The sequence below is a fragment of the Manis pentadactyla genome, chromosome 10 (assembly GCF_030020395.1).
Source record: "Manis pentadactyla isolate mManPen7 chromosome 10, mManPen7.hap1, whole genome shotgun sequence".
In the NCBI taxonomy this organism is placed as follows: Eukaryota; Metazoa; Chordata; class Mammalia; order Pholidota; family Manidae; genus Manis; species Manis pentadactyla.
In genome coordinates, this window is record NC_080028.1 from 49,332,039 (window position 1) to 49,351,147 (window position 19,109).

At 41.4% G+C, this 19,109-nt stretch overlaps 2 long non-coding RNA genes across 2 annotated transcripts in view; one reads left to right on the top strand and one right to left on the bottom strand.

The window, feature by feature from the left end:
* LOC130679085 (uncharacterized) overlaps positions 1-19,109 on the top strand; it is a 45,907-nt gene that overhangs the window by 20,213 nt on the left and 6,585 nt on the right. Inside the window, exon 3 of the long non-coding RNA XR_008992039.1 lies at positions 12,891-13,227. This is a non-coding gene — a long non-coding RNA (uncharacterized LOC130679085). The remainder of the gene's footprint in view (positions 1-12,890; positions 13,228-19,109) is intronic.
* LOC118909800 (uncharacterized) lies at positions 493-9,185 on the bottom strand. Its single transcript, XR_005023760.2, has 5 exons — positions 9,087-9,185; positions 8,544-8,663; positions 2,450-2,492; positions 1,115-1,220; positions 493-659 (listed from the first exon to the last, which is right to left on the bottom strand). It is a non-coding gene; the product is annotated as an uncharacterized LOC118909800 (long non-coding RNA).

The following is a 19,109-nucleotide window of genomic DNA, read 5'->3' on the forward strand; positions in this document are numbered from 1 at the left end:
CAATCCTGGCTTTATCAGTTGGCAGGCGATGTGCCCTGTGCTGAGCAGGAGTTCAATGACCTTCTCCTTCCTCCCTCTGTTTTCCTTCCTCTCTGCTTTATTCAAGTAAACCCGCCTTTGTCTGCCTTAACTCTGGCCTGCTCCTTCCTTGGAGTGCATTCAGATAAAACTTTGATTCCACTTCACTACTGTGTCTCTGTCCTTCAGTTCTCTGTTGTGATGGGGACATGAACAGAGAACAGACTCATCCCCCAGCAAAACTAATGGTCAATACATCCTTCGACCCATGTTTACTGAAACATTTTAAGTTTTTTTAAAAAATGGAATGCAATGAGCAGAGTCTTCTCCCCAGTGTGTATGGAATCTCTCTAGCTCCCAACTTGTGTAGAGTGAGAGGGTATCTTTCCACGTGACTCGTAGTTTAGGAAAATCACCATAGATATTCTCCTTAGGAAGAGAATCACGTCCAGAGACAAGCCTGACAGTTTTCTGCTGAGAATCTTTTATTGAAGAGTCAAGTCCACATATTTGCCACCTCAGCCATCCTGGAGAAACCAGTTCTGTGCATGGAATGTCCCAAAGGGAACATGCATCCTGCAGCCTCAGGGTGACTCAGCACTGTCTGTAATTTGCCAAAAAAAATGGCACCATGACTCTTCCTACAAGAGAAATCACTTTTTTTAAGAAAAGAAGGCTTTGGAGACTTTATCAAAAGTTTCATATTCTTAGATCAAGCCATCAAAACGAATGCCTAACATGAAAGGTGAGCAAGTCCTTACTGCCCTTCAGAGTGGTGGGAAAGAAATTCAGTGTGTCAGGAAAAGCTAGCGTTGGGAGCCAAAAAATTTATTTGTCTTCCACTTAATAACACTATGATACTGATCAAGTCTCTCCTTTCCCTAGCTTCAGTTTCTTTCTACTATCCACTTTCTTTATTTCTCTTGCCCTCTCTTTCTCTTCCTTTTTTACTTATTTTTGTAAACTATTATGATTATCAGTGGATCCTCTTACTTTATGCTTTGTAGGAACATCTAGCCTATCAACTAGGTAAGATGATTTTTGGCTCTGTGGGAGAGGCTATTTCTGCAAATAACACATTGAATTCAGCACTTACACAACAGCATTGCAAAACAAACATTTGTTGGGATATTCATGTCCATCAGTCCACAGAAAGGCATGTATTCCAAGGTACATATGTCAGAGTATTCGGTACTCTCAATCTGTCTCAGTCCAAAACAGGGGGTAAAAACTCAAATAATTAAATCATAGAAAATGAGCTTTTCAAAGGCCTTGAGGGATCATGTATTCCAAAGTCCCACATGCAAAAAGACAGATCCTCTGTAGCTTACATAATCTGACCCAACAATGGTGGGAATCTTGTGGCAGCAAGGGAGGTAGGTCAGCCCAGGTCAGGGCTTCCCTCTCACTCATTCTCCGTGTCTAAATGATGAATAGAATACATCCTGTGCGTTCTATCTTGCACTTAATTTCTGAATTGGTGCTCTCCTTGCCATAGTGTCATCCACTTTACTCAGGCCCTCAGCATGTCTTGCCTACACAGCTGTAATTGTCTGCCAGTTTATTGCCTCCGTGCTTATCTGAGATGTCACTCACCCTCCACAGTGATGCCAGTCATCTTTAAACTCAAATCAGATCTTGTTTTTCAAATACTTAACTGACTCCCCATCAACAGAAAGTTCCCTCAGGACCCGTGCTTGTCTCTCCAGTCCCATGTGTTGTGCCTATTTCTTTAGTTCAACTTAAAGACCAAGTTCCAAGAGCATTTCCTGATCTTATACAACCCTGCACTTGCTAATGGTGTATTTCCTGTCTTGCATGACCTTACCCACTTTATCCATCAGACTGACTGATTCCTATTTCTCCTGGAAAGTCAGTTTAGCCACTTTTATAACAGTTTCATGATGGTGTTTCTCTCCCTCCCCTATCATGGTGTTCCTCCTTAAAATGAACTGTCTTTACTAACACAACCCCATGTTTACAATTCTCTTAAATCATATTTCAAACTGTATTAAAATTATTGACATCCCATTCACAGAGCTCTTTACCCCAAATTGTGTCCACATTTGCTCCTGAGTTTTCTCCATGCTTTTCAAAAAATAAATTATTTTATAAGAATAAGAGTATTCCCTGAGTCCCTAATGTCCTCTTCTTAACCTACTAATTGGCTGCAGTGTTAGAAAATAACCACATTGTACCCACCTGCCCTAATTAAGGGCTATGAGTGAAATTTAAGGAGTCTTCCTTTGGGTAAACAAGTTAACTCTACTTCAGGTCTTCTGTTTAGGCCAGTCAAATGTCTTATCTATGACTATATATAATAATAGATAATTTCTAGAATACATATTGTAAAATAGTTTTCCTCTATGAAAGTGAGGAATTATTATAATGTTTTATATTAAGAATAAATAAAATTTCTGTGTACACTTACACATTTACCATCATGAAGTTTTCTGGCTTGAAGTCCTTTGCCTCTGGAAGAAAAGATTTTATTGAATGGGTAATGCAGTTATTTGATATTTCATAATCTACAAAGCAAAATACATTCATATGTCATTCTGTGTTTTTCCGACCTGGACTTAAAATGACGAGTTCCAGTTAATAGTCTAATTGGGTAATATTGACCAGTAACATATTTGATGGATGATCATATATAAACACATGAAAATATAAGAAAATAAGATCCATACTAAAAGGAGGATGGGAATTCTAAAAAATTAGCCCATGAGTCAGATGAAAATCAGAGACAAAATAGTGTGCAATCACTTTTGCAGTTAAGAAAAAGAAAATATGAAAATATGCTCAAATCCATCTCTGGCATGTACAGTCTGGATAAGTTTGTTAGGGTCACTTCTCCTTTCTGTCAGATTCCTGCCTCCTAATGAGAGGATTCTAGATAATGTAAAGAGTAAGACCTCATAGGTTGTAATCTCTTATGAGTTTTATTAGCGCATAAGTCTGCATATCCTGAGAAGCATTATTCTGAAGGGCATTTGCTGTTACACTTCACTGTAAATTTTCAGGGGGGCTAGAAAATAAGGAACAATATATTAAAAAAGAAGAAAGGCTAATTTCTGTGTCAGCTGCTTAGCTAAGATTTGACATGTTTAACACAGTGACTTCCAGACACTACTACAATTTCTACCTTACAGATGGGAATACTGAAGCGCGCATGAAGGAATTGCCTATTGAGTATTTGCCTAATGTCATGGACCCACTGAGTGTGATGTGGATTCGAATCCAGATTTCTGACACCAATCCCATGATTTTAACCTCTAATTGAAGGGCCCCCACTCATAAGATGGCGAACTTCCTGCTTCTCTTCCGGGTCCTCGGTTCCCGCCGGCGCCACCTGAAGCCCAATCACCCCTCTCCCCCCTAATCCCAACACCTAGCCAATAGCCACCAGCCCCGTAGAAGTGACACCTCAATCAGCTCATGCCCCTTCCTACATAACCCAGCACCTTTCCCTAATAAAACAGAATTCTCCAGTGAATTGCTGCTGTGTGTTTCTCCTTTCCTTTCATTGGTGCCGAAACTCGGGAGACGGGACACCCCAACTGGGCCCCGTCTTCCCCCCGACACCAGCAGCAGCTTGCCCTCGTCCTCTTTTCCTGGCGCTGGCTCCTCACACTCACCACTCCTCTTTGGCCTTTGGGTAAGTTTTCCCCCGGAGCGGGCCGCTCTTCCCTGAGCTATCGCAGCGCCATTGACCGTGATCATCCAACAAGGCCCTGACGCTCGGGGACGAGGAGGGAACTCTCCCCGCCTTAGGCCTTCATGGCTGCAGCGGACCCTCAGGCCCCTCCCCCAACAGCCATAAACGAGGTGACTCCTTTGCGGATGAGAACGCTCCCTTCACCACCCCCTCCTTCCGTTCCTTCTGCCGAAAATTCCTTCCGCCGAAAACTCCTAGTACTAGGTACCTCAGACTCCGGCACTCTGCCTCCTTAGAGAAGTCTGGGTGACGACCCACACTTCCTAAGAAACCGACTCGTATACGAGTTTCCGCAGACCCCCAAGGGTCATCGGGGACGCCCTTTGTCTCCTTGCAGTCTGCTCCCAGTCCGAGGGTCTCCGTTCGTCTTCCCCTGTTTGTCTCCTTCTCTGTCCTTTAACCATGGGAGCCTCCTCATCCCTCCCTGAAAGTTCACCTCTTGAATGCCTGCTCAAGCATCTAGCCACCCTCTCCCTGACGCCTGATATAAAACCAAAACTTCTCCGCAAATACTGCTCCCAAGATTGGCTGACATACCCCCTAGACAATAACAACCAATGGCCCGCAGGGGGAGCTCTTGATCCTAGCATCACTCACGATCTCTTTAACTACTGCCAGCGCCTGAAAAACTGGAAGGAGATTCCCTATACCGAAGCTTTCTGCCTCCTCCTCTCGCCTCCCCCCAAGTTCTCCTAGCCTGCAAGCCGTCTCCCCTGCAGAAGCCTCCCGTTCACTCCCTTCCCCCTCCTCTTCTACAACAACCCCTCCCCCTTCCTCCACCACCATCTCCTCCCCCACCTCACCCCCCTGCAGATCAAGCCTGAGCCTTTCAGCCCCCCTCTAAGTCCCAGGAGCCTCCTCCATCTTTGCCCCCATCACCTGTTTCTCCCCCACGGACTGAGCCAGAACCCTTCAGTCCCCCACCGCCGTGGGTCTCCGCTCTCGAGATATCTTCACCTGCTGCTTAATAGCAGGTCTGAAAAAGGCAGCTCGTAAAGTAGTCAATTTTCAAAAGCTCCCTCCGAGTTCTTAGACAGACTCACTCAAGCCCTATTACACTATACCAGCCTGGACCCAGAAACGCCTGACGGGAGACATGTCCTTATGACATACTTCCTAGCTCAAAGCTACCCCGACATTAAAGCTAAACTCAAAAAGTTAGAACAGGGCCTCGCTACCCCACAGACTGAGATCCTAACAGTGGCCTTTAAAGTCTTCCATAACCGGGAGGAGGAGAAAGAATGCCGTAAACAAAAGGCTGATCAGGCCAATTTCCAAATGTTGGCCCAGCAGATAAAACCACAACCTGGGCGCCCTTCTACAAACAAGCCCCCCCGCACCAGGAGCTTGTTTCAAGTGCGGACAAGAAGGACATTGGTCAAGGGCATGCCCCTCCCCCAGATCTCCTACCACCCCATGCCCCAGATGCCACAAAAAGGGCCACTGGGGGTCTGATTGCCCAGCCACCCAAAGGGGAGGCTGGACGAACAACCCCCATCCTAAGCCCGCCGTAGTGGGGCTGGCAGAAGATTGACAGGGCCCGGGGGCTTCTCGCCCGACCATTTCCATCACCAAACAGGAGCCCAGGGTTACTTTAATAGTAGATGGTCGCCCCATCTCCTTCCTCCTAGATACAGGAGCCCTTCTCAGTCTTGCGAGAATACCGGGGCCCTACCACGCCTGCCATTACTCCTATAGTCGGGGTACGAGGTAAACAGATTTTCCCATTAAACCCCCCCCCCCTTTATGCACAATCCAGGACAATCCCATACATTTCTCCCACTCCTTCCTGGTTATGCCCCAGTGTCCCATCCCCTTACTAAGACGGGACATCCTTTCTCTCCTCCATGTTTCCATAACTATATCCCCTCCCACAGCCCCCAGTACTCCCTTTCTAATGGCCCTCATAGCCAACGACCCCCCTCTACCCAATGAAAGCTCCAGTTCCGCCCTCATACACCCTGTAAATCCCAAAGTTTGGGACATTACAAGCCCCTCCATGGCTCTATGTCCTCCTGCCTCTATCAAATTACGTGACCCCTCTCAGTATATCTGTCAGGCCCAATACCCCCTAACCACTTCAGCCCTCCTAAGCCTTCAACCCATCATTCAAGATCTTTTAAACAAAAATTACCTCAGACCCACTCACTCCCCATTTAATACCCCCATATTAGCTGTTAAATAAACCAACGGATCTTTCCGCCTTGTCCAAGACCTTCGCCTCGTCAACATGGCCGTTGTCCCTATCCATCCCTTAGTTCCAAATCCATACACCCTTTTATCGCGGATCCCTGCCTCGGCCTCCCACTTCTCAGTCCTAGATCTCAAGGACGCATTTTTTTTCCTATCCCTCTGGACCCCTCCTCCCAAGATTTTTTACAGAAAACAGCTCCTCTCTGACCTGTCCGTTCCCAAAACCAAGACAGAAATCCTTTCCTTTCTAGGCCTGGCTGGGTATTTTAGAGCATGGATCCCTAACTTCTCCCTGTTGGAAAGACCCCTATATGACCTCAGCAAGGGTCCCCCTGAAGAACCATTATCCTCCTCACCCCGACACTCCTTCATTAAGCTCCATGGAGCCCTTGTAGAAGCCCCAGCTCTCCATCTTCCTGATTTGTCGAAGCCCTTCTCATTATACATTCATGAGAGGTCCAGTCAAGCTCTAAGAGTCCTAGGCCAATATTATGGCCCATCCTTTGCCCCAGTAGCTTATCTTTCCAAGCAATTAGACCCCGCAGTTCGGGGATGGGCCCCCTGCCTACGGGCATTAGCCACTGGACAGCTCTTGCAGAAGGAGGCTCATAAACTGACATTCAGGGCGCCCCTTACCATTCTGTCCCCACATCACCTAAAGGATCTCTTAACCTACAAAAGTTTACAGACTCTCCCTCCCTCCAGACTCCTGACCTTACTGTCCTCTTTCCTCCAAAATCCCATTCACCCCCTTTGCCATCCATACCCGAATCATGACTTTTTCCTCCTTTACTGCTCCCTCGCTCTCTCTCGCTTTTTTTCCTCATTCCTATTGTCTTCCCCACCACCCCAGCCTCCTTTGTATGGCGATTCAAAGTCAGACAGACTTACACACAGCATCAAACAAAAATTACTGCCCTCCTTGCCACATCAGACTGCCCTCTGAAAGGCGGCTCCGAGCCTTTATACCTCCACTTTCCTCCCTCCACCGAAGTGTTCACTAGGAGCTACCTTTATTCTCCCTACCTCTGCTTCCTCTATGACCAAAAACAAGCCTGTTGCAAGCGATGGCCAGACACCTACGGGGATGTCCCTACTGGTCTTGTGCCATTCACTACATGGGTAACTCCTGGTACCCACAGTATTACTCCTCCAACCCATTCTCTTCAATACTAACAAACCCCTTCCTTACCTGGCTTTGGCCCATTGCAGGCCCTATAATAATCATTCTCCTCGCCTGTCTCTTCTTGCCTTGTAAAGTTTATCAAATCCCAAGTTGGTAAAATCTCTAATCGAACTTTCAACCAGTTTCAACCAGCTTTTACTCAGGAACTACCAGCTTTTAGCCACAGAAGATCCCTCACCCTCACGTAACCTCCTCACCACACGCTGAGATGGACCCCTCTCTCCGCTGGAAACTGTTCCTGGAAACAATGGCCGCAGACGCCTGGCTTCTGGCACCCGTATCCTCTTGGCACCATTAGAATCAACAAGTCCTCGACCTATGGTTACAGGGAACCTTCATTGATTTCCAACCTGAAGAAGTCCACATCTACTCGTCCTTACTGTGGGGAGTCCTATCCACCCTTTCCTCCCAGTCCTCAAGCCCTCATCCCCTTCTCCGCCCCCGTTCAGCAGGAAGCAGTCAGAAAGAAAGCAACGTCCACAACCCCATAGAGGAGAAAGGGGGGAATGAAGGGCCCCCACCCATAAGATGGCGAACTTCCTTCTTCTCTTCCGGGTCCTCAGTTCCCGCCAGCGCCACCTGAAGCCCAATCACCCCTCGCCCCCCTAATCCCAGCACCTAGCCAATAGCCACCAGCCCCGTAGAAGTGACACCTCAATCAGCTCATGCCCCTTCCTATATAACCCAGCACCTTTCCCTAATAAAGCGGAATTCTCCGGTGAATTGCTGCTGTGTGTCACTCCCTTCCTTTCACTAATCATCAGTAGTGAATTCAAATTTCTAGAATGGCTGGTACTAACCCTTCTTTCGTTCTCCTAAAAACAGAGATGTTGTTTACAGTGAGGACTTAATATTTCATTTGTGGGGCTGGTGGTACTGGGGATTCCAACTGGTTCCAACCATTCATTTGTATTTTTGGTCTCTTCCTTAGACTTTTCCAGACAGTCATGAGAAGCAACATGGATTTCCTCTGGAGTATGAACAATAGGTCCAAATCTTATAATAGTGTCTATGGCTAACAGCTTAAATAGAGATTGCTCTCTTCTGAGCTCCCATTATGTATTAAGAAAGATGTAGCACAGGAGGTTCATGGAACATTCATTAAGATACATTCTTGCCTGAGACCCAGCTTCCTTAAATGTAATGTGGGAATAAAAATGTCTCTATGTAACACTAACGCCTGAAGGAACAGTGTATAATATGAATGAGAATTTGGCTGGAGAACAAAGAAGTACATATGTCCTCTTAGACATACAGCTAAGTTAATTTTTTTATTTTAACAAAGCAATATCCTAAGACTATTGTAAGAACATGACAAAAAGTAGGACTTCTCAAGCCATGTTTCTAAAAACCAAGATTTCAGCCAATGTGGACTTTGCAATCTTTAAAAAGAAGTGGGGGGCACTCCAAATTGAGTACCATACTTACTGGTTTAGCATGCAAAATACACATTCATTACTATAAGTTCTCTGATCTGTGCCACAAATTGGTTGCAGCTCCTTTGTGCATATGATCTTGGAGCCTTCTCTTGTATTTGGAGCAGTCCACCTGTAATTGAAACAAAAATAATGCCCTACGTTCTCTTTTTCAGTACGGTAGTCATTCACATATCAAGATGGTAGAGAGAAAGAAGAGTGGGGAAAAAGTACTCGCCTCTTCAATTTGTCAACTAACATGTCTAGAAGATCTTATGTGCCACATGCCGTGCTACATGGATAACTCAGACCTACAACTCCTTAAATAAAATGAGAATTAGCTATTTAAAAAGGAAATATTAATCTCTCTTTTTAGGGTTACTGCAAGAGTCCAGTGAAATAATGAACGTGAAAAATACTCAGAAAAGTTTAAAATGCTACTCAAAGGTAAAGGTTCACTTTATTTGCTGTTCTACTTTTGCAAGATGTCTTTTACCGCCTTTAAAGAAAGAAACACCAGCAGAAGAAGTAGAGCGGGAACAGTTAACAGTTTTACCTCCTGAGGAATTACTTCAGCTGTGAGCCGGTTTCACTATTTTCACAGCTCCATATATACATTCGCTGATTTCATTTTTACACACAGAGAAGGTTTCACTCACCTCTTTCCCTACGGCTTAATCACCAGAAGAGTGGAATGAGATGCAATTGGAGAGAAAGAATTGGAGAAAGAACAAATTCCACAGTTAGAAAAGCAAAGCTGAATTCATTGTTCAAAATTAACTATCTCCTGACATCCCTTGCCCAGGCCTAAGAGTTCACTGTTTACTCAGGGCCAACTCAGGATGAAGACATAGATCTCTGTGAGCCTGACTCTTTTTAAAAATGGGGCAAATCCCTGGTCTTTGGAGAAAGAGCTTCACAGGTATCCAGGAGTTCTGTGGGTGCACCCTAGGTAGGGTTGTGTCATAGTCTCAAAGCTGCATAAAGGGCAACTTTGCTTCTTCTGAAAGGCAAGTCAGGAAGCTGAGCCATCCTGACCAGGAACCAAGGAGGGAGCCCATCGCCCTTTTATTCTTCTCCTGGGCCTGTCTTCTCCCAAAGGTCTGGCCCAACCCCACTTTGTTAACCAGACCACTCCAAGTAGATAACTTCTACATTTTCTGCTGACTTTAGCATTCTCTAATTACTGAAGGCTGAATAAATTGCAGTTAACATAAAGGCTTCGAAAAGGAATCCTAACTCACCAGAAAGAGAGACAGTCCAGGTAGTGGCCGCCAGGACAAGGATGGTAAAAGTGGTGATGCTCTGCATGGCGGTGACAGATGAGGGAGGTACAGGTGGGCGCTCTGAGCATGAAGTCCAGAGAGAGAGACAGAGCAGTCTGTCAAACACACACCATATATACACACACGTGCACATACACAGGGCAGGATCCCATCCTCATTAAAATTGACCTGCTCAGTGATGATTGGCTGTCAACCCAAACTAGGATATTTACTTTGTCAAGGAAAGCTTCCTTATTATCTTGATTTATAGGCTGTAGGAACAGTTACACCTAAAAACTTATCTACCAAAACACATTTGAATAATAAATCTTCTGATCCCTCAGCAAATACAGTGACATAGCTATATTTAAGAACAAATAAAATTATAGGTGTGGTAAGTGGAAATAAACATTAAAATGGTACATATGGCATACTATATTCAAGAAGTAATGAAAAATTATGTGTAGTAAATGGAAATAAACATTAAAATGACACGGATAAAGGGTATTAAGGGAATATGAAAGTTGAAGTAGAAGCAACAAGGACATTTCTTTACAATGTAAAAAATCCTGATTTTAGCATACTGTTCTATGCCTTTTAAGATTATAATCATGACATTTTAACACATTCCCCTGCACCCATATCTATATTTCTGTCCATCCACATAACTAATGTTTTTTCAGTAATACAGTCCCAGTGATTTCCAAGTACTTCACACTTCCCCAACCCCCCAATTATCTCATGTGATTCTCATATCAGCTCTCCAGAAGATGGAGTTAATATAGAATTAAGACAGAGTTAATTTACAAAGGCCAAACTCAGAGACTGGAGGAGTTAAGCAAATTCTCCAAAGCAAACAGCTCCTGAGTAACAGAATTTTGACCCAAACCACATTTTCCAATTTCAGATGATCCCAAAGTACCTGATTTCATTTGTTTCTGATTTTTTAAGGTGTATCTCTCTCATTGATGCTTTCCATTTTCCAATTCACCTTCTTTTATATAAAATTCTGTAATTTTTATTTCTGCCATTTTGAAATTTGAAACTTTCAACTCACCCATTGTTCAATGCTTCATTTCATTTCAATGCTTCATCAGCATTTGAAATATGGATACTAGAATGAAATACTCTTGAGAAGTTTTCCTGATGGGGTAAATTATCTTTTTCTCAAATCAGAGTGAAGCATTTGATCACACTGGCCGTGGTCTAAGCCTGAGAGAGAAATGAGGGCAATGGCGCCACGGATGCTGGAGCCGGAGAAGCCCCGAGGCAGCACTGGGGGGCCTCTGGTTTTCAGTCTTCATTGCTGTTGTTTAATTAAGAAATTCTCCCCTTCCCAAATGTAGTTTTATGAGGCAAAGAATAAATGAAACCAATTTTTCTAAAGACAACCACTTAAATAGAAGCAAGATGGGTCAAGCGGACCTGTAGTTCCACCACACACCGTAAGATTCCGTGCAAATCCATTTGAACACATCTGGTCTAGAACACACACTGGAAGGTAGTGAGACCCTGGGACAGAGAGTGTATTTCCCACGGCCGCTCAGTGAATCAGATCCCCTAATTCTAGTAGAAGATTCTTGCTGCTAAGCCATACCTTCTCATGCCACCACACAGCCCGAGGTCCGCGAGGGATTTCTGCCATTCTTTACTTCCCCAAAAGCGGTGAGGAGGCTCTGCCATCTGGGTCCTAGACTCACGTCCTTGCTGCCTGCAGGCCTTCCCCTTCCGGACGTCCCACGGGACCTTGCAGGCCAACGTATTCCAAAAAAACCTTGCTGCTCAATCTCATTTTGAGAGGGTTCTCTCCAGTTTCACTGCTAGTATCTGACAGTAGGACGCTGAGCCAAGGAAGCGTAGGAGTCTTCCTCTCTGACGTCCACACTCACACCTAACTTCTCACAAGCTGTTTGGTTTTGTGTGTGCCTTCCTCTCCTGGAAGAATACGTGTATTTAGCTGTTTAGTGTGTTTGTTTTTTGTTTTTATTCAGAGTTCAAGAATAACAGCCTGAAACCACTTTTCAGGTTCTTTCCTTTCTGGAAATTCTCATCGGACTGACAGAGAAATAAATCCTGTCAAAGTCTAACAAGACTGCATTTTTCTTTCTTCCTTTTGCCACCAAGGCAGTAACTGGGGATTTAAAAGCAGTATGTAGAATTACTCAATATCATCACAATATATTGCCCAAATCAAAGTCACTTCAAATCCACACCCATTTCTATGACCATTTCCTTAATAGGTTTAAGGATTTTTTCCAAGAGGAATTGATTGGCTGTGATTCTAGGGCAGCCTCCCTTGATGCAGCCGTGCTCCACACATGAATTCCTAGTGACCCTCAGTATGGTCCCATACATAGTAGGAGTGAGTTTTGATCAATTAATATAGATGTAGAAAAGTATCTATTCTTTCTTTTTCTATAAATAAAATTCATCTCATTCTGAGCCCTCCTTCCTGCCTGGATTTATGGGGATTTAGTCTCATTCATCATTGGAGTGTATAAGGATCTGGGATGCTTAAGCCACCACAGAAAATGAGAGCAGGCCCTCTAATCGCTGGACAACAGTGGCCGCTGCCTGCACACTAATAGCCCAAGCCAGCCATAAACAGCTCCTGCACCGAGGTTGCTCACCGATTCTGTGCCACACGCGGGGCAGGGTCATCTTTGAGACTGAGAACCCCGGAATCTAGGTTCAGCAGACACCTTCTGTAGTCAGACTCTCAACAATTTTATGTCTTTTCAGGATGCTGCCAAGCTGCAGGCTTGGTCAGCATTACAATTTGATTTCATTTCTCTTGGAAAGTGTATTCCTTCTGTTTTGGTTGCTTTCCAAATGCTCAAGCTACTAAGTAATTTCTTGCGTATTATTTCTGCTTTCACCCACTTGAACTCCAATATCCTCTCAGGCAAAAATACAAACTTTATCTGCTAGCTTGGTGCTGGGGGTAAGGAAAGATTCAAGGAAAACTAGTTGATAACTTTTAACTATTGCTTTTATTGTTGATGCTGTGTTATTATTTCTTGTTTGACATATACACATGAATGTAACTATATCAAAGCTCCATTTTTCTCTAGAATCTTATCTTGTGCTTCCAGGTAAGTGTTCAGAGGTAAGCAGCTCCCGCAGAAATCCTTCAGTGGCGTTTCCCTGGAACGCATCCAACTGCCTTCTCCTCTTCTGAGCACCAGCCTTTGGGTGGAGAGGAATGCAGCATTTCCTGATTGATTCACCAACGTCTACCCTCCTACCAGAAGCTGGGAAAGCAAATATCCTTTGTGGACACAACTTGTCAGTAGCTTTTTTTAAACACCTTGACCACAGGAGTTCTGGCAACTTTCTCACTTAAAAGTCTAGGAGCAAAGTGGCTCTAGAGATGAGAATGTAATAGCTAGTCACCTTTGATTTTGTTACTGACCTCAGGACTTCTTTCATGTAAGTCAAACTATTAGGAGGAGCGGGAGGGGGAGGAGGGGGAGAGGGAGGAAGGGGGAGGGGGTGAAGGGGGGAGGGGAGAAGGGGGGAGGGGAAGGGGGAGGAGGGGGAGGGGACAAGGGGGAAGAGGTGGGGAGGGGAGGAGGAGGAACACTTTGGCAGGACATAGACTTTTTCAGGCCCTAGAAAAGTGGAGGTGAAGTAGTCCAGACTCTACTGAGGGCCTTCATCTCTTAGCAGCCATGAAGGCCCACCTGCAAGTACCTAAACTGTGGGACTTTATTACTTTTTATTATGAACACAAGCATTTGGTGTTCAATTTTGAAAAGAATTTTAAGAATGTACAATGTGAACATAAACAGTCTAAAAATGAAAGGGCTCTCTGACATGCAGTGTTCATTCCTTTGAAATGCTGCCTTAAAAAAATGGATTCTAAATGAAATAGTAGAGGTAGAAAGCTAGTATCAGTACTTTTAATATTAACTGGACTTAATTTCAATTCTAGGTTTTACCTAAGGTTATAAATCACCATGTTAATATTTGTGTTTATTAAAATATTTATAATTCCTCTGATGCATGATTCTAAAGTGTAGTTTTACACATATGGCATTTTGTTTTGTAGGCAGAGACCTGGACTTGGACCTTTCAAAATTTTAAGAAACTCAAACAATTTGTTATTGCAGTTCTAACTCCTTAAAAGTATTTTCTCTAGAATCTTCAATTTTCCAGCTATCTTTTTTCAAGGGCATATATGACAATAAAATCCATACTCATTTCTTAATTATATGTCCATGTGTTAGCAGTTTAAAGATCCTATGTCAGTTAATACTAGGATCATGTTACATTCAAATTTGTTTAAAATATAGTACCAAATTTGGCAAGGACTAAATGGCTTTTTGAAACCTAATCATTGCTACTAATCCATGGTCCCAAGGGAATTACTTCAGATATTTAGCTTCCGGATTTTATTTCTAAATGTTAAATGCACTTTTATGCACCTTTAGGGATATTGAGGTAGTCTCTATCTTTAGAAGGCCCACCGATTCTAATTAGGTCAAAATTATAAAGAAATCTTGTTTTTTTCCCCCCCAAGAGACAATGATGATATACTATAGTATTTCACTATCACTTTCACTTTTAAATTAAGTGATCGTTAAAATTACAATGCAGCAGCACATTTCTTTATAATACTTATTCTTGATAAAATTGTGCACATAATACTTAGTAATTAGATTAGTAGAGTACTAAGAATATGGGCTATAGATACAGATAGATTTGGATTGAATTCTGGCTTTGCCAAGCTCTAGAAGTGTAACTTTGGGCACAGTAATTATCCCTTATGTCCTGTTTCCACATCAGTAAATTGGTGCTGAACCATAACTATGTGTGTGTGCACGCATGCACGCACACACACACGGGCTGCAGTAAAGGGTGTGGCACAGGGTAGGTGCTCAATAATTAATAACTAAAATTATTATTTATGAGCAACAGTGTTCTTACATCGGAAATCGAGCCTCTTAGTGTTATAAACATTTAAGTCTGTGATGTGAACTTGTATAAAATAGTATCTTTGCTAACTAATTGAGATTCAATTAAAGAAAATCATGAAAATCATCTCAATTTGGTAAAACAGTAATATTAAGTACTTTTTAATTAAATTGTCACTTTTTCCAATAAATCTTCCCTGGTTACTTGCTAGAAGCAAGTTCTTGCTCTTTTAAAATTTTCAAAACCCCTATCATAATTTACCTGTCTTTAAAATTTGTGAATAGTAGTTCCTTTCTCTAACAGTGCAAGATTTTTGCAGAGCAAAAACAATGAATCACATGGCGTATTACCTTCCAAAAAGATAGGTTTAATAAATGTCTCCTTAATGCAGGAAAAATGTCAGTCATTGCTTCCTACCTGGTTATCGTGCCTCCATGCTCCTCCAAATTTATCTCTCTAGAAAATAGCACATGAATATTCAAAAACTTTTGTCATCCACATTTCCTAAAAGGCTTTGAACAGTAATCTCATCTACCACTGTAGCACTATCTTCTTCCATTCATTCCATATTCCAGCCAGGATATTAATTCACTGAAGAAATACTTGCTGAATGTCTGCATTATTCCAATTAGTCCATTATAATGCACTGGAGATAGAAAGACGACATCCTCTTTTCAAAAAAGGAAACAGGTAACTGGATAAGTTCAATGTACTAAACCCTGTAATAGGAGCAGAGTACTGAACAGGGCTTTCAAATCACACCATGCACTTTCAGACCTAATGCTTTGTTCTTGGAAAGCTCTATTTACCTAGACTGCCTTTTCCTAAGTAAAATCATACTTATTCTTCAAGTGGCAACTCAGCGCCCCCCACCCCCCATGTTCAATAAACTCTTCCCTAAGTCCTGTAAGTAATTAAAATAATCAATCTCTTCTCTAGGTCCCTACAACTCTTTGATTATAACACTGGTGTAGCATATATATATCATACACAGATTCATGTTTGTTGCTGTGTCCCATAGAACAGCATGTTCTCTGGCAGTGGAAATCTATTTATCTACATTCATAATAGGCTCTAAATTAAAATGTATTTAACTAACCTGAGCACTAAATATGGAATTTATAATAGCTGTTCTAGAAATTCCTAATCTTGTTTTCATTTGTACTTTTTGTTTTTCTTTTCTGGTTGCAAATGTTCTACGTCCTAAGATAATATAATCATTAATAAATGGGAATGCTATTTTAGATTGTGATGAATAAAAGAATAAGTTTTGTTCTACTATGCTGTTTTATTTTACTATTTATAATAAGCTTTGTTTTACTACACTGAGTTTCATCAAGAATAAAGAATTTAAAAAGTGAGACTTTCCCTACATCCTATGTAAAAAATAGATAGACCATGTAAAGGAACTGATTACTTTTTATAGAAGAGATGAGAAAATAAAAGTGAACTACACATTTTCATTGTAAACTTCTTTAAAAAAGCATTTAAATTGGAACAGTAATTCCCCTTGGGGTTATTTTTATTTGATAGGAGACTACACAGCTTACATAATATACTAGTAGGTAGAGAAAATGGAATAAAATTCTTCATATTCAAGAAAAAAACCCATGATTGAGTTTCTCCTGTTACCACAAAATGTTAATTCTTTGAGTAACCAAATCACCAATATTGGTTATTCTGACATATAAGAAAAAAACAAAATGCGTACATGATTTCCATTACAACAGAAATCTAGTAATATATGTGGTCAAGTTAATGAATGAAAATGTTTGAAAATAACTTGTCTCCATTTAACCCAAAATTCAGGTGACATTCCAGTTATATAAAAAACAAAATTTTGTTTTGTGAGACGACTAATTACTGTTACTACTGCTTTTCCCGAGAGCCCTTTGTCTCCCACTGTGTTTTTCCAAGAAAATATATTGAAATATTTGCCTCTTCTCTCAATCACCACACTATTTCATACTGGGATGATAGTAGTATTAGTTGTCCAAAACTTTTTAATTAATAGTTTAAAATGGCTTAGGTATCAATACCTTCAGTTAGTAGAAATGTTCTGCCAAGGTTGTAAGTTCAAATTTCCAAAATTACAGTACTTAAAAAAAAAGAGAAGGGGAATATGGGGCATTACGATTAGCACATGTAACATGGGGTAACGTGGCTGCAACGGAAGAGCTGTAGCTAGACTGCTGGAAGTTAGTGGTCAAGCTGGGGATGTATAAGCTATCAATAATAGTAAGTCTTTTTTTAAAAAGTCACAGATTTATTAGCATGTATAATGTGGGGGGAGAGCACAGGGAGGGCTGTACAACACAGAGAAGACAAGTAGTGATTCTACAGCATCTTACTACGCTGATGGACAGTGACTGTAATGTGGTATGTGGGGGGGACTTGGTGAAGTGGGGAGTCTAGTAAACATAATGCTCCTCATGTAATTGTAGATTAATGACACCAAAATAAAAAACAAAAACAACAAAACAAAACAAAAATTCAGAGATGTATCTCTTAAAAAATAGAAGCTGAATTTGGGTGTGGCATACAAAGCAAATCTTCTTACCCTCAAACATTATTTTCTTTCCAATCCCCATTTATGTCCCTCCTTCTCTCCCCATCAGCCAAAACACAGCTAGGAAGCCAAGAAGGACATCTACCAAGAAGCAGAGAAAAGCTGATCCCATCCTGTCTCCCCAAGATGGTCTTTGAATCCCTGATAGCCAAATGGCAGAAAGAGAATCATCCAAAATTGGGAGAATGTATAGCTATTTATATCAGACTAGATTAGATCTTTATTAAGTAACTAGAAAAGCTGAACTGGTCAAGATTATATTCAGGGGCAGAGTCCTTAGAAGCTGAAGGATTAGCTGGTTTCTCCTTTTATTTTACAATAACCAGCTTGATAGTTAAATAAATCCTATGTAAAGACACACATGTGTATCTTTATCCATATCTATACCTATATCTAGACACAAGCACACACACACTCATGTATGTTAGCACAAGGCCGTTAATTACATTTTAAAATGTATTATGCTTTTCCCAACTTTTGATATTTTTCCCTTTTCCTTGAAATTCTTTCAATTTTTCTTTATATAGTTTGAGGCTACATTGTTAGGCTCATATGGATTCAGAATTACAGCTTCCAGGTAAATTATTTTATCCATATGTAAGAATTAGTTGTTCCTAATAAATCTTTTGCTCTGTAGCCTATTTGGTTTGACATTAATCTAATGATAGTCACTTTCTATCTGTCTTAAATATCTATCTTCCTGCATCTGTATTCATGAAGCATGTCTCTTCTAAACAGCCAGGGCTGGCTTTTGATATTTCATTCAATATGAGACTGTTTAGCTTTTCTCTGACACATTTAATCCATTTTATTATATTTATTTATATTTTAGATTTTCTTCTATGACCTTAGTTTGTGCTTTTATTTTAATGATTTTTCAATGTTTTTTTCTAATTTTCAATTAATCAAAATTTCCATATTTCCTTTTTTCTACTTCACTGACTGCCACCCACACTGACTTTATTTTCTAGACTTTGTAGGTACACTTAAACAAGTTAATCTGCTTAGATAACAAGGAGTTTAGAAAAATTAAAGCCTTTATCTTTTGGCTTCTGATGAAAAGAAGCAGGCCCAGCCTACCTACTCTGAAATCCCACCCCCCTGAAGCAAGACTTTTAGCTCTTCCAAGTATCTTCAGATTTCTCAATAACATTTGTATGCTATTTTTAAAATGTGTTATTTTGGATACTGTCTATTGAGTTACTGTTATGGTATATTTTTCCTCTTTACAATTATCCCAGGACGTCTATATTGCCTTTCCTACCCTCAGCACCCCATGAGTTCTCATTTTTTAGTGCACCCGCATGTTTTGAGAGAATCCCTCTGCTAATTCCTAAAAAGCAGGTGCCTGGGAGACAAACTTTTCTCAGAAATTTTTGTCTAAAATATCTATTTATTCCACATGTCTGTAATATATATTTACCCCGCTCTCACATGTGATTACTTGGGTGGGTATAGGAGCATGAAGTTCTACACTGATAATCATTATACCTTAAACTTTCTCATTGCCTCATGTATTCCAATGTGTCTGTTGTCAAGTGCAATGACATTCTCTGTCTGATTCTGTGATTTTTCCTTGAAACTTTTCTCTTTGTCCCTTAATCACTCCTTTCTGAAATCTCATAGTGGTGTGCATGGGTAACAGACTTTCCCCCCAGTCATTCTGCTGTGCATTCAGTGGGGCGTCTCTGGTCTGGAGTCCCATGGTCTTTGGTCCTCACAAATTTCTCATATGTCTTTGACATTTTCCTTTATTCCCTTTTTCTGAAACTATTATTTGGATATTAGAGCTCTTGAACTGGTCCTTTAATTTTCTTATCCTTTT